The 14,033-nt window shown below is 41.5% G+C and overlaps 1 pseudogene; it reads right to left on the bottom strand.

Moving 5' to 3' along the window:
* Positions 1 to 3,911: 3,911 nt before the first annotated feature.
* LOC100981233 (asparagine synthetase [glutamine-hydrolyzing]-like) overlaps positions 3,912 to 14,033 on the bottom strand; it is a 34,937-nt pseudogene continuing 24,815 nt past the window's right edge.

Consider the following 14,033-nt stretch of genomic DNA (forward strand, 5'->3'; position numbering starts at 1 on the left):
AACTCTGGGCTTGGTGTCCTTGCACAATGGAATTCCCCAGTTGTAACCCTCAAAAAGGGGTGAATATATTTCTTGCATAGGAGAGTGAATTCAATATTTTGTTACTGAAGAGCAGATTTGGGGAGTCACTAGGGCTGTTCTTCAAATATTTTATTTTCCTTTCTTGTACATGCTCCCTTGAAGTTAGGTGTGGCCACATGACTTATATCTAATGTGAACAAAAGTGATGTGTCACTTCAGAGTGGAAGTTTTAGTTTCAGTAAATAATTCACCACTTTCTCCATCCCCTGCCTTGCTGATGGTGGAATTATGTCAAGGTTGTGCCTCCATCAGCCTGGGTTCCAGAGTACGTAAAACTCCTTCAACAATGTGCAGAGCCCCCCTTTAGGCCAAGGTGGACATACAGTTTGAGCAAAAAAAAAAAACAAAAAAACCCCAAAAAACAAAAACAAACAAACAAACAAAAAACCCTTTTGTGGTAATGCACTGAAATTTGGGGATTGTTTCCTCAGTTCACCTAGCCTATGCCATTACAGAAAATGATTAGCCTCACTGCAGTCCCTGGGAGATTCCCTGAACTCCCTGTTCTTGCTCCCAATAAAAGCCTTTTCCCTTAGTCTCCTGATTCACACCAGAGACCCAGGCTATAGTTTCAGGCTGATATTGCAAGACAATATTTAGAAAAGAATAGCTCAAAGGCTCTGCAGTCAACCTACCTGGATAATTTGAGGTTCCACCACTTACTCATTAGCCAAGTGACTGAGCAACGTATTTAATATGTGTAAAATGGTGGTAACAGTGTTCACCTGTTCCAGTTACTATGCCTGTGTAAGAAACTACAAAACTTAATGTTGTCAAACAAGCTTTTGTTTGTGAATGAAGAACTTTGACAGAGCACACTTATCTCTTGTGATGATATTGTGATGATATTGTGATGACAGAGACATTTATCACTTCCCCAATTAATACAGCAGGGATGGCTCATCTCTCCTTCCCATGCGTGGGCTCCCAGTAGAAGACTCAAAATTAGCAGCTGGAGTCATCTGGAGGCTCACTCCTGACAGCTGGCACCTGACACAGCTGGCAGTTGTTAGTGGCTATTGTTGACTGTCGACTGAGCCCTTTGCTAGGGCAGTCAGCCCAAACTCACGTACAGCCTCTCCATGTTGTCTGGGCTTTTTTATAATATACATCAAAAGAGAGAAAGCAGAAGCCATATCACCTTTTGTGACCTAATTTCAGAAGTCACATAGCATCACTTCCACTGTATTCTACTAGAAGGCAATTGCAAAATTCTGACCAGCCTCAAGGAGAGAGGAAATAGGCTGCTTCTTCAGAGGGGTAGCCAGGCTCTGGAAAAGTTCATGGCACCAGGAACACTTCTATGGCTACTTTTAGAAAAGAAAATCTGCCACACTTCCTAAGATTGGAATGTTCTAAGACAATAAAAGTACTTAGAAAAGCTGCTAAGTACTTGCTTGGTATTGTTTTTTCCACTGCACAGTCTAGAACCACATGTAACTGCCTCCCTGTGCAGCTTCTACTCTGCTTCCTCATAGCCAGACTTTCCCTTCCTAGGGACCTACTCCAAGGATCCTTTATCACTGATTCTAGACCAAACTAAGGCAATTCCAAGACAGGAGGCATTTAGGAGCATGCTCTGACTCTGTGGCCTCAAGATGGTCATATCACAGTCTAATTCAAGCTAATTTCCCACAAAGTATAATCATTTGGAGGCTGGGCTATGATAGGCTTAGTATTCACTCCTTTTTATATTTTCCTTGTAAAGGACTTAAGATTTCTGGCCTTATGTTAACCAAAATAATCTACCCACACATATACAATTGTCCCTTTATAGGAAGAGATCTTCAAGAAAATGTTAAAATTTTTAAAGTAGATTTTGGTGGATTTTACTTTTCATTTTTTTTTTAAATAGAAGTGTATCATTCTGTCAAACTATATGGTACCTTTTAGCAGATTTTAAGAGAAAGTGAAATGAACCTCCAAAGGGCAGGTCATTCACAATAGTTCTCATATCAGACTGAAATGGCAGAATGACATCACCTAATAATCTTTTAATTTTGCTTAAAAGGACTGGACTATTGGTTGTTAGAGATGCTATGTAGATTAGTGTCTCCTTGGCACTAAATTACCAATATCCAGGAAAACAGGCTTGGCCAGTAAGTGAGCTATTAAGTCATGTATACAACAACCCAAGGGCCACCATTTCTTTGAAACTTCTACAATTTAAATTGCAAAAGAAGAGAAAAAGCTATCTTTATTCTTTGTGCCAAAAACATGTGTAAATCTTGTGTGTGGCTTGAAATCCAGGAAGTTGCTGCCATTATACTTGACCTGTAGTTTGCTGCTATGAAATTGCCTTAACTAAGTATCTTTACTATGAAACTTCTGGGTGGTAACTAAATATGCCAGATCTCAGTCACTAAAGTTAAAAATGTAGAGCCAAACCCCACTCCCTGGAAAACTGGCAGTTTGGGGTTCATGTTATACCTTAATCTTGTCGTATACACTGTGTAATCATTATCAACCAAATTTCCCAAGTATTTTCGATGTCATTTACCATGGCTGTCTGAGGCTCTACCAGGAATAAATGTGCCTAGAATCAAATCATTCTAGGTTTAGGCAATTTAAGCAACTGCAAACACAAGATAATCATTAAAAGTCATCTACTAGGGCTGGGTGCAGTGGGTAACATCTGTAATCCCAGCACTTTGGGAAGACAAGGTGGGTGGATCACTTGGGGCCAGGAGTTTGAGACCAGCCTGACCAACATGGCAAAATACCATCTCTACTTAATATACAAAAATTGGCCAGGCACAGTGGCACCTGCCTGTAATCCCAACTATTCGCTAGTCTGCAGCACAAGAATTGCTTGAACCCAGAAGGTGGAGGTTACAGTGAGCAAAGATAGTGCCACTGCACTCCAGCCTGGGTAACAGAGCAAGTCTATCTAAAACAAAACAAACAAACAAGCAAACCAAAATCATCTGATACTAATGACATTTCCTCAGTTTCTTAGAGATATTCTTAAATTGTAAAGGCCTACAGCTAGCAAAAAATACATTCTTCTTCCAATTTTATTTATCTGTACACCGGCAGTTCCCTTTTCAAAAGTTTTTAAGAGCTAAGTTCACCTTTATATTTCAAAATGTTGTCCCTAAACAACAAATTACCATTCAAATGAAAATCTTCTACCTGTTCTTTGAATGTGTTACTACGCTCTCTTTCAAGTAGGTTTAGACTTTTACCAGAAATTCTTAGTTAGCTTGGTTGTCCCTCTACAACAGCGATCAAGAAACTATGGCCCATGGACCGTATGTGGCCCACCATCTGCTTTTATAAGTAACTTTTAATAGAACATGGCCATGCTCATTTGTTTACACATTGTCTATGTAACTGCTTTTGCACTATAAGGGCAGAGCTGAACAGTTCCAAAAGAGGTCCACAAAGTCTAAAATATTTACTATCTGGCTCTTTATTAAAAAAAAAAGCCTGACCCCTGCTCTAGGACAAGTCTCCAGAAGTGACTTTGGCTCAACATAAAAGAAAAAAATGAACTATTATCTTGCTAAATAGAGCTGTCATGAACTCCTATACAAGACTCAAGTCTCAAGTCTGCCTAGGCAGCTGTTAGGAATGCAGGCAGAACAAAAATAGTGTAATCCTTTGATGACTTCCCTAAGATGAGGTAAGGACTGGAAGGAAGCCATGTGGGCACACAACGCAAATGTCATCTAAAGCAGCTCTGCCAGGAGAGTGCTGTGAGTTCTTGTAGACATCAGAGCATTTTCCCTTCTCCTAGCTTACCCTCTACTTTACTGTGATACAGCAAAAAATTTCTAGTTACCTCTTATGAGGAGACTGTATGAACATAAATGACTATAGCAATGTTTTAGATTTAGGACTTTTATTTTTTTCACATTCAAGTTAGCCTGAATTGACTTTCATTGTTCCCCTATCTACCCATAGTCCCCATACAATAAGAAGAAATATTTGCTTTCATATTACAGCATAAAGAGCACCTAAGCTTTGGCAGCTGACTTGTAGTGGGTCAGTGTGTGGGCAGAAGGGTCAGTGGCATCGATCCACTTGGGCATCCAGTAATGGCTCAGCCAGTCAGCCTGGCCTGGGAAATGGTGTTCAAGGATTTGATGGTAGTAGTATCCTTTAGTTTTAGGAGTATTGAAGGGAAATTTCTGGGCTGCATTTGCCATCATTGCATCATCAACCTGTAAGAATAAAAATATAAGAGCAGAACAGTTTTTTTTCAATGGCATGGAAATACTTGTATTTACTCTAGTTTCACAGAACAGAAAACGTAAAAATATGACTGTAAATTGTATGAGACCCTTTGAATCACCCATCACTTAGAAAATGTTAAAGTATTCATAATATGCATAGCTGCAGTGACTTTTAAGAAACATTCATATGCATATTTTTAATTCTTGGTGGCTCTGTTTTAGTAATTTGTGCCTAACAAGATCTGGCACCCAGAAGGTGCCCAAAAATGTGTTAAATGAAGGTCAATGATGATTAGTAGTAAGTCTCCTCTCTCTTTCAATTCCAGATGGTACTTTATGATCCTTCATGCTACTTAATTCTTATATAATTCTTATAAAAGAGATCATTGTTTCCAGAGACTATGAATCTCTCTTATAGGGACAAAGCATTCAAACTAAATACAAAATGAACAGCAATGACAGCTCTGCATCCAAAGTGTCCTATTCCTGAAAATGTTTTTAAAGACAATATACCTGATGTTCAACATATTTCTGTAAAATCTTAAACCAGGAATTCTTAACTGAAGTTATTCCATCACTGAAGACTTCTTTTGGTCACCAGAGAATCTCTTTGAGTATCAGATTGGAGTCCTCAAATGTCTCTCTCAGGAGATGTTTTTCTATCTCATTCTGACATGAAAAAAAGGAGCATCAGTAAAAGTTACAAATATAATCTGATGGCAGTGGACAGTTTGTTGCGGGAAGCCAGGGACCACGAACAGAGGGACCCACTGAAGCCCTGGCAGAAGAACATAAATTGTGAGATTTCATGGACATTTATCACTTCCCCAATTAATACTTTTATAATTTCTTAAGCCTGTCTTACTTTAATCTCTTAATCCTGTCATCTTCATAAGCTGAGGATGTATGTCACCTCAGGACCCTGTGATGATTGTGTTAATTGTACAAATTGTAAAGCATGTGTGTTTGAACAATATGAAATCTGATTGTAAAACATGTGTGTTTGAACAATATGAAATCAGGGCACCCTGAAAAAGAACAGAATAACAGCAATTTTCAGAGAATGAGGAAAGATAACCGTAAGGTCTGACTGCCTGCAGTGCTGGGCAAAACAGAGTCATATTTTTCTTCTTGCAGAAAGCAAATAGGAGAAATATCACTGAATTATTTCCCAGTAAGGAATAACCCTGGGGAAAGAATGCATTCCCAGGGTTAGGCCTATAGATGACCACTCTGGGAGAGTCTGTATTATGTAGTTGAGAGAAGGGATGAAATAAGCCCTGTTCTCCTGCAGTGCCCTCAGGCTTGCTGGGATTGGGAAATTCCAGCCTGGTGAATTCTAGTCAGACCAGTTCTCTGCTCTTGAACCCTGTTTCCTGTTAAAATGTTTATCAAGACAATGTGTGCCCAGCGGGACCTGGACCTTCATCAATAATTCTAATTTTGCCCTTGCCTTGTGATCTTTATGGCCCTTTAAAGCATGTGATTGGCTGGGCGTGGTGGCTCACGCCTGTAATCCTAGCACTTTAGGAGGCTGAGGTGGGTGGATCACAAGGTCGGGAGATCAAGACCATCCTGGCTAATATGAAGAAACTGCATCTCTACTAAAAATACAAAAAATTAGCCAGGCAAGGTCGTGGGCACCTGTAGTCCCAACTACTGGGGAGGCTGAGGCAGGAGAATGGCATGAACCCAGGAAGCAGAGCTTGCAGTGAGCCGATATCACGCCATTGCACTCCAGCCCAGGCAACAGAGTGAGACTCCATCTCAAAAAAATAAATAAATAAATAAATAAAGCATGTGATCTTTGTTACTTACTCCCTGTTCTTACCCCCTTCCCCTTTTGAAGTTCCTAATAAAAACTTGCTGGCTTTGTGGCTGAGGGGGCATCACAGAACCTACTGAAATGTGATGTCACCCCCGGTGGCCCAGCTGTAAAATTTCTTTCTTGTACTCTTTCTCTTTATTTCTCAGACTGGCTGACACTTAGGGAAAATAGAAAAGAACCAACGTTGAAATATTGGGGGCTGGTTTCCCCGATATCTGGCACCCAGCATGGTTTTTCTTTTTCCTAAGTGCATGTGGGAACCTGATTCCCTTTGGTAGGTGCAGAGAAACATTCATCGGTTCGGTCCACAGAAACGCGTGTTCGACTCCCTGACAATTGGTGAGTAGTCTGTGAATTTATCTGGATTAACTTTGGGTCACACAGAGTCTAAACATTATACTTATCTCTTCTGTATTAAACTCCAGTTAAAACAGAAAAGGGTTCGAGTGCCCATGGAAAATATGGTCACTCTATTCAGGGCAGTGGGAAAACACTGTCCTTGGTTCCTGAAAAATAACCTTAGATGTAGACCTGTTAAAACAGGGAACGGTTCAAATGTCTGTGGAAAATATGGTCACTCTATTCAGGGCAGTGGAAAAATGCTGTCCTTGGTTTCCTAAAAAAGGAAGCTTACATGTAGAACTATGGGATCGTGTTGGTGCAACATTCCGGGAATTGGTCTTGACAGGGAATTTTGTTCCCATCACTGTTTGGGGTGATTGGGCCTTGGTATGTGCTGTCCTAATGACATACCAATCCCGTTACCCCCTGCAGTTACCACAGTTTTCTGAATCTGACGACCCTCCACCTCTTCCTCAACCTTCCTTTCCCACACGGCCTTCATTATCTGATCAGCCTCTCCCTTCGCCTACTCCTGCCCCACCTAACAATTCTGAGAATTCAATATCTAACTCCGGTGACTCTGGCTTAACGTCACCTCCTGATGATCTTATTTCTTTTCACAAAGAGCTGGTACCTGTAGCTCTCGCAGCCCTGACTCAGACAGCCCAGGACCATATATATGCTAATTCTTCCCTTTTCAAACCTTTGCAGCATTTGCCTCCAGAGTCAGCTAATGGCTCCGGGACCAAACTGCAATTTACCTATAATTCTGCAGGCCCTACCCCATCCACTGCAGCCCCTCACCCTCCTGTCATTTTGGTTCCTCAACCAGTCACTTTGCCATCCACTCAGCCTGCTTCTCTGTACTCTTCTTCACACATGGATGCCAGTAATCACCAGTATACTTCTGCTCTTTCTGCTCCCCCAGTGCCCCTTTCTCACTCTCTCATTCCAGTCCAACCCCCTCACCTTCAGTTTCCCTTATCTACACATGTTTTCCTGTCACTTCTATACCAACTCCATCTCAGATGCCTACTCTTGAAACTTCAATGCAATGCTTAGTATGCCAAAACAAAGAAACAAGTGGATTAGATGCATGGGCTTATCCGGTCCCGCTAGAACCTCCTAACATCCAAGGGGTACAAATGGGTTATGTACCTCTCAATGTTACCTTTGTAAAACACTTTAAGGATGCTTGTACTCAGCATGGTCCTACTTCTCCTTACATTAAAATGGTATTACAAACATTTTGTACAGAGGTCATTTTGCTTCCTTTAGACTGGGACCTTTTGGCAAAAGCTGTTCTAACCCCAGCTCAGCATTTACAATTCTGTACCTGGTGGTCAGAGCAGGCCTGTCTGCAGGCTCAGCTAAATCAGACTAATGGCATTTTTTTTTTTCTGAGGCGGAGTCTCCCTCCATTGCCCAGGCTGGAGTGCAGTGGTGTGATCTCGGCTCACTGCAAGCTCCATCTCCTGGGTTCACGCCATTCTCCTGCCTCAGCCTCCCGAGTAGCTGGGACTAAGATGCTGTGGAAAAATCTATCTCTGATGAGTGCGCTCAAGGTATTCTCCTTCGTATGTTAGCTTTTGAGAATGCGAACCATGAGTGTAAAATGGCCATGTGTTCCATCCAACAACAAAATTTACCTGATCACAAGATGTTGCCTGCATATATTAAAGCTTGTGAAGGCATTGGATCAGAGACCCACAAAACTATTCTGTGGGCACGGGCCATGAAAGACAGCAATCAGACTGGCTCAACTGATTCTTTTCTTGGAGCCTGCGATAATTGCGGTCAACTTGGTCATAATCAAAAAAAAATCGCACTGTTAAAAACTTAAAAGCAGACAAGCCAGCTCAACAAACACAGCCAAATACTGCTGCTACTGTTTGCCCATGTTGTTGCAAAGGTAAACATTGGGCAAGTACTTGCTGCTCTAAGTATGATATAGATGTAAACCCCCTGCCACAGAACCAGAGAAACGGGAAGTGGGGCCAGTCCCAGGCCCCAATATCAAATGGGATGCTTCAGACTCAGACCAACGTTGTGTTTCCACTTCAGGCAGTCAAAACGCAGCCCCCAGCACAAACAAATTTACCTACAGCCAACCCAGATGGGTCCCAGCCTCTTCTGCCTCAGTACAATGCTTGCCCACCTCCACAATAGGGGGCAGGGCGGTCGATCTCTGTAGTACTATTTCTCTAAATTTGCTACCTAATTCTTTGCCTTTAATTGTCCCCACAGGAGTCACTGGCCTTTTACCTCAAGGTTCAGTGAGCCTGGTGTTAGGTAGGGCATCCAACTCTGCTAAAGGAATCACTATTCATACTGGTCCCATTAATTCTAATTCCCTTGACAACATTAAACTCATCGTGTCTGCCAAGGTTCCTGTTTCCATTCTGGCCAGTGAGTCAATTGCTCAATTGCTTTTACTACCTAATATCATTTTAAACAAAGGAGATGAGACACGTGGCCCTGGGATGGGCTCCGGTGGTGAAAAAGCTGCTTATTGGATTAATGTAATTTCTAAACAATGGTCCACCTGCATCATACACATGCAAGGAAAAATGTTTGAGGGCCTAGTAGATACTGGGGCTGATGTTTCTATTATTTCCTCTAATTTATGGCCTTCTTCCTGGCTTAAACATCCCACTAACATGGGACTAGCAGGGTTGGAAAAACTGATGAAGTTTACCAGAGCACATTTATCTTGGCTTGCACTGGCCCAGGTGGTCAAAAGGGTACAATTCAGCCTTGTATCACACCAATCCCCATTAATCTTTGGGGTAGAGATTTGCTAGCACATTGGGGGGCTGAAATTAATATTCCACATGACTCCTATACTGCTCCCAGTCAACATATGATGGAAAACATGGGGTTTGTTCCCAGACTCAGTCTTGGCCCAAAACATGAAGGGATTACTGAACCCCTCCCAGTTACTGTAAAAGAAGACAGGGCTGGTTTAGGTTATCCTTTTTAATGGTGGCCACTGTTATGCCTCCTGATCCTATCCCTTTACAATGGAAATCTGACATATCTGTTTGGATTGAGCAGCCATCGCTCTCTAAAGAAAAACTGGAGGCTTTGACTCAATTGGTTTCTAAACAGTTACAACTTGGAAATGTGGAACCTTCTCTTTCCCCCTGAAATTCTCCTGTGTTTCTAGTAAAAAAGAAATCAGGCAAGTGGTGGATGGTAACCGATTTAAGGGCCATTAACGCTGTAAGTAAACCTATGGGAGCCATCCAATCCAGCATGCCTGCCCCTGCTTTAATACCTAAACATTGGCCTCTCACAGTTATTGATCTTAAAGATTGTTTTTTTCATATTGCTTTATATAAATCGGATTGTGAAAAATTTGCTTTTACTGTACCATCTATCAATAATCAGGAGCCTGCAGCTCATTATCAATGGAAAGTGCTTCCTCAGGGAATGCTAAATAGCCCTACAATCTGCCAGCTTTATGTTGGACAAGTGCTTTCACCAGTTCGAGCTCAATTTCCCCATGCCTATATTCTTCATTATATTGATGATATTTTCATTGCTGCCCCCACTGATAAAGAATTAATTGACTGTTATCAAATTTTGAGCCACTGTGTCACAGAGGCTGGACTATACATTGCTCAGGATAAAATACAACAGACTGCTCCTGTTCAATATTTAGGAATGGTGGTCGATAAACAATATACTCAACCCCAAAAAGTTCAGATTAGGAGAGATTCTTTAAAAACTTTAAATGACTTCCAAAAACTTTTGGGTGACATTAATTACTTAAGATCTACTTTCAGCATTCCAACCTATGCGCTAACTTGTTTTCTACGCTGTGGGGAGATTCCAATCTCCACAGTCCCAGGACTTTGACCCCTGAGGTTTCACTAGAACTGTAATTTGTGGAAGAAAGAATCCAGACTGCCCAGTTATCTAGAGTACAGCCATCTCAGCCTTTTCAGCTTTTGGTTTTTGCTTCATTGCACTCCCCTACTGGGCTAATAGTTCAACATAATGATTTAATGGAGTGATGTTTTCTTCCCAATTCTGTGTCAAAAACTTTGTCTGTTTATCTGGACCAAATTGACATCCTAATTGGACAAGCTTGGTGTAGAATACTTAAAATTTCTGGATTTGATCCGAATTTAATTGTAGTTCCTTTAAATCGGCTCAAAATTCAAGCCGCTTTTCAACATTACATACTGTGGCAAATTCACTTGGCTGATTTTATCAGTATTATGGACAATCATTATCCAAAAAACAAACTGTTTGATTTTATAAAAACGACTTCTTGGTTGGTCCCTCGATTGAGCAAAGATCAGCCCATTTACATCAGTTACAGTGTTCACTGATGGCTACAGTAACGGAAATGCTGGTTATGTGGGTCCTACAGACAAGCTCATTTCTACCCCTTATACTTCTACTCAAAAGGCAGAGTTAATTTCTGTAATTGCTGCCTTACAGGATTTCCCCAAACCTTTAAATATTGTCTCTGATTCTGCTTAACGTGGGAAAGAGGATATGCTTGTGTTTCACCAGGAGATCATCAATCCCCTGTCTGGGTGCCCACTACAAGACTTAAACTTCGTGTAAATACTGACAACGAAAACCACAGGGAAAAGATGTCCATGTCAGAGACTGCCCTCAGACATGGTGAGAACTGTGCCAACTCCTCAGAAGCTGGCACACCAAATCAAAATGGGTCTGGTTCAATCCTCCCTAATGGCAATGAAGACCCCTGTAACTAATCCCACTTCTCCTAATTACCTTTCTTTTTCCCCTTACAAACCTAAAAATCTCACCATTTCTATTAGCCTGAAAATAACATCCCTCTGTTCTTCTCTTCCTCCTTCAGCACTGGATCTCTCTTACAATAGGTTTTATTTAATGATTCTCCTCCTTACACCTTCTGTCTCACCAGTTTCCTCTCACACTGACTTACCTGCTACACAAAATTATTCTTATTGGGCTTATGTGCCTTTTCCTCCATTTATTCGACCTCTCACCTGGATGGATGCTCCTGCAGAAATCTATACTGATAGTGTGTGGATGCCTGGAGCTACAGATGACCATTGCCCGCTCAACCAGGAGAAGAAGGCACTGCATTTAATGTTACTATGAGTTATAAATACCCCCCTCTGTGCCTCGGACATGCACCTGGTTGTATCCATCTAGAAACTCAAGTCTGGGCTGCTTATCTTCCAGAAAAATCAGCTACAGAGGAACTAGGACATTTGGTCTCTGGCCTCTCCCTTTCTCCTTTAAGACAAATGAAAGGGGGAGTAATGGGAGATATCCCATACTTTCAATATAAACCTGCAGGAAAACCATGCCCTAAAAATTTTGAGGGCCCATCTAAAACTTTAATTTGGGATGACTGTGTTAATTCACATGCAGTAATATTAAAAAATGACTCATATGGTTTAGTAACAGACTGGGCACCAAAGGGCTATTTAAAAACAATTGCTCCTCTGGCAGAAGGGAATGCCTGAGGCTACTTATTTTATTTCTTATACAGAGAACGAGAATCATCCTTCTACTTTGCACAGGAGGTTCAGCTCATTCTTTCTCTTAAAATGGGAAGATAAAGGCATTACCCCCTGAGGCCTCGTATGATATTCCCCATTCTGAGCCCAGAAAACCCAGAACTTTGGAAATTGGCTATTGCCATGTCTGGACTGTGAGTATAGGAAGGTGAAACTTTTCTGTCTGCTGTCCCCACCACCATGACCCTCCCTCAGTATCAACATAGATTCAGACATTCTGCTTTGCTTCCCTCCAATCTGACTATTCCCATACAGAGTTGTGTTAAGCCACCTTACATGCTGTTAGTGGGAAATATCAAAATTTGGACGAACAATCAATCCAATGAATTAATTGTCATTTATACACTTGTATTAACTCCCGTTTTGACTCCAGGACAAGTGTAATGTTGGTTCGAGCTCAAGAAGGAATCTGGATTCCAGTAACTTTGCCCAGGTCTTGGGAATCCTCCTCCTCAATACATTTGATTAATGAAGTGTTACCATGAATTCTAAAAAGATCTAAGAGATTTGTTTTCACTTTAATGGCTGTGATCATGGGCCTAATTACAGTCACTGCAATGGCCATCACTGCTGGAATGGTGTTACATCAATCTATTCAAATGGCTCATTTTGTTAATGATTGGCAAGCCAATTCCACCCAAATGTGGAATTCTCAACAAGGCATTGATCAAAAATTGGCTAATCAAATTAATGTTTTAAGACAGTCTGTTATTTGGCTTGGAGATCGGGTAGTGAGTCTCAAACATCGCATGCAAATGCAGTGCGATTGGAACACTTCTGATTTCTGTATCATACCATATTCCTACAATGAGACTGATAATTCACGGGAAATGGTCAAAGGACACCTTCTGGGTAGGGAAGATAATTTATAATTATACTAAATTAAAGAATCAAATTTTTGAAGCCTCTCAAGCTCATTTATCCATTGTGCCTGGAGCTGAGGCATTAGATCAGGTGGCAGAAAATCTTTCTGGATTAAACCCCATGACTTGGATTAAGTCTATTGGGGGCTCCACTGTAGTAAATTTTGGAATTATGTTTATCTGTTTAATCGGCTTGTATTTAGTATGCTAGACTAGTCAAAGAATCCTGCATCAAAATCGAGAGAATGAACAAGCCTTCATTGCCATGGCACATTTATATAAAAAGAAAGGGAGAGATGTTGTGGGAAGTCAGGGACCCTGAACGGAGGGAATGGCTGAAGACGTGGCAGAAGAAGATAAATCGTGAAGATTTCATGGACATTTATCACTTCCCCAATTAATACTTTTATAATTTCTTAAGCCTGTCTTACATGAAATCTGATTGTAAAACATGTGTGTTTGAAAAATATGAAATCAGGGCAACCTGAAAAAGAACACAGTAACAGCAATTTTCAGGGAACAAGGAAAGATAACCACAAGGTCTGACTGCCTGCAGGGCTGGGCAGAACAGAGTCATATTTTTCTTTTTGCAGAAGGGGAATAGGAGAAATATTGCTGAATTCTTTTCCCAGCAAGGAATAACCCTGGGGAAAGAATGCATTCCAAGGTTAGGCCTATAGATGACCGCTCTGGGAGTGTCTGTCTTATGTGGTTGGAGTAGGGATGAAATATGCCCTGGTCTCCTTCAGTGCCCTCAGGCTTGCTAGGATTGGGAAATTCCAGGCTGGTGAATTCTAGTCAGACTGGTTCTCTGCTCTTGAACCCTGTTTGCTGTTAAAATGTTTATCAAGACAATGTGTGCCCAGCAGGACATGGACCTCCATCAGTAATTCTAATTTTTGCCCGTGCTTTGTGATCTTTATGGCCCTTTAAAGCATGTGATTGGCTGGGCACGGTGGCTCATGCCTGTAATCCTAGCACTTTGGGAGGCCGAGGTGGGTGGATCATGAGGTCAGGAGATCGAGAGCATCCTGGCTAAAACGATGAAACCCTGTCTCTACTGAAAATACAAAAAAATTAGCCAGGCAAGGTGGCGGGCGCCTGTAGTCCCAGCTACTGGGGAGGCTGAGGCAGGAGAATGGCATCAACCCAGGAGGCAGAGCTTGCAGTGAGCTGAGATCACGCCACTACACTCCAGCCT

Source organism: Pan paniscus, chromosome 7, assembly GCF_029289425.2.
Source record: "Pan paniscus chromosome 7, NHGRI_mPanPan1-v2.0_pri, whole genome shotgun sequence".
Lineage (NCBI taxonomy): Eukaryota > Metazoa > Chordata > Mammalia > Primates > Hominidae > Pan > Pan paniscus.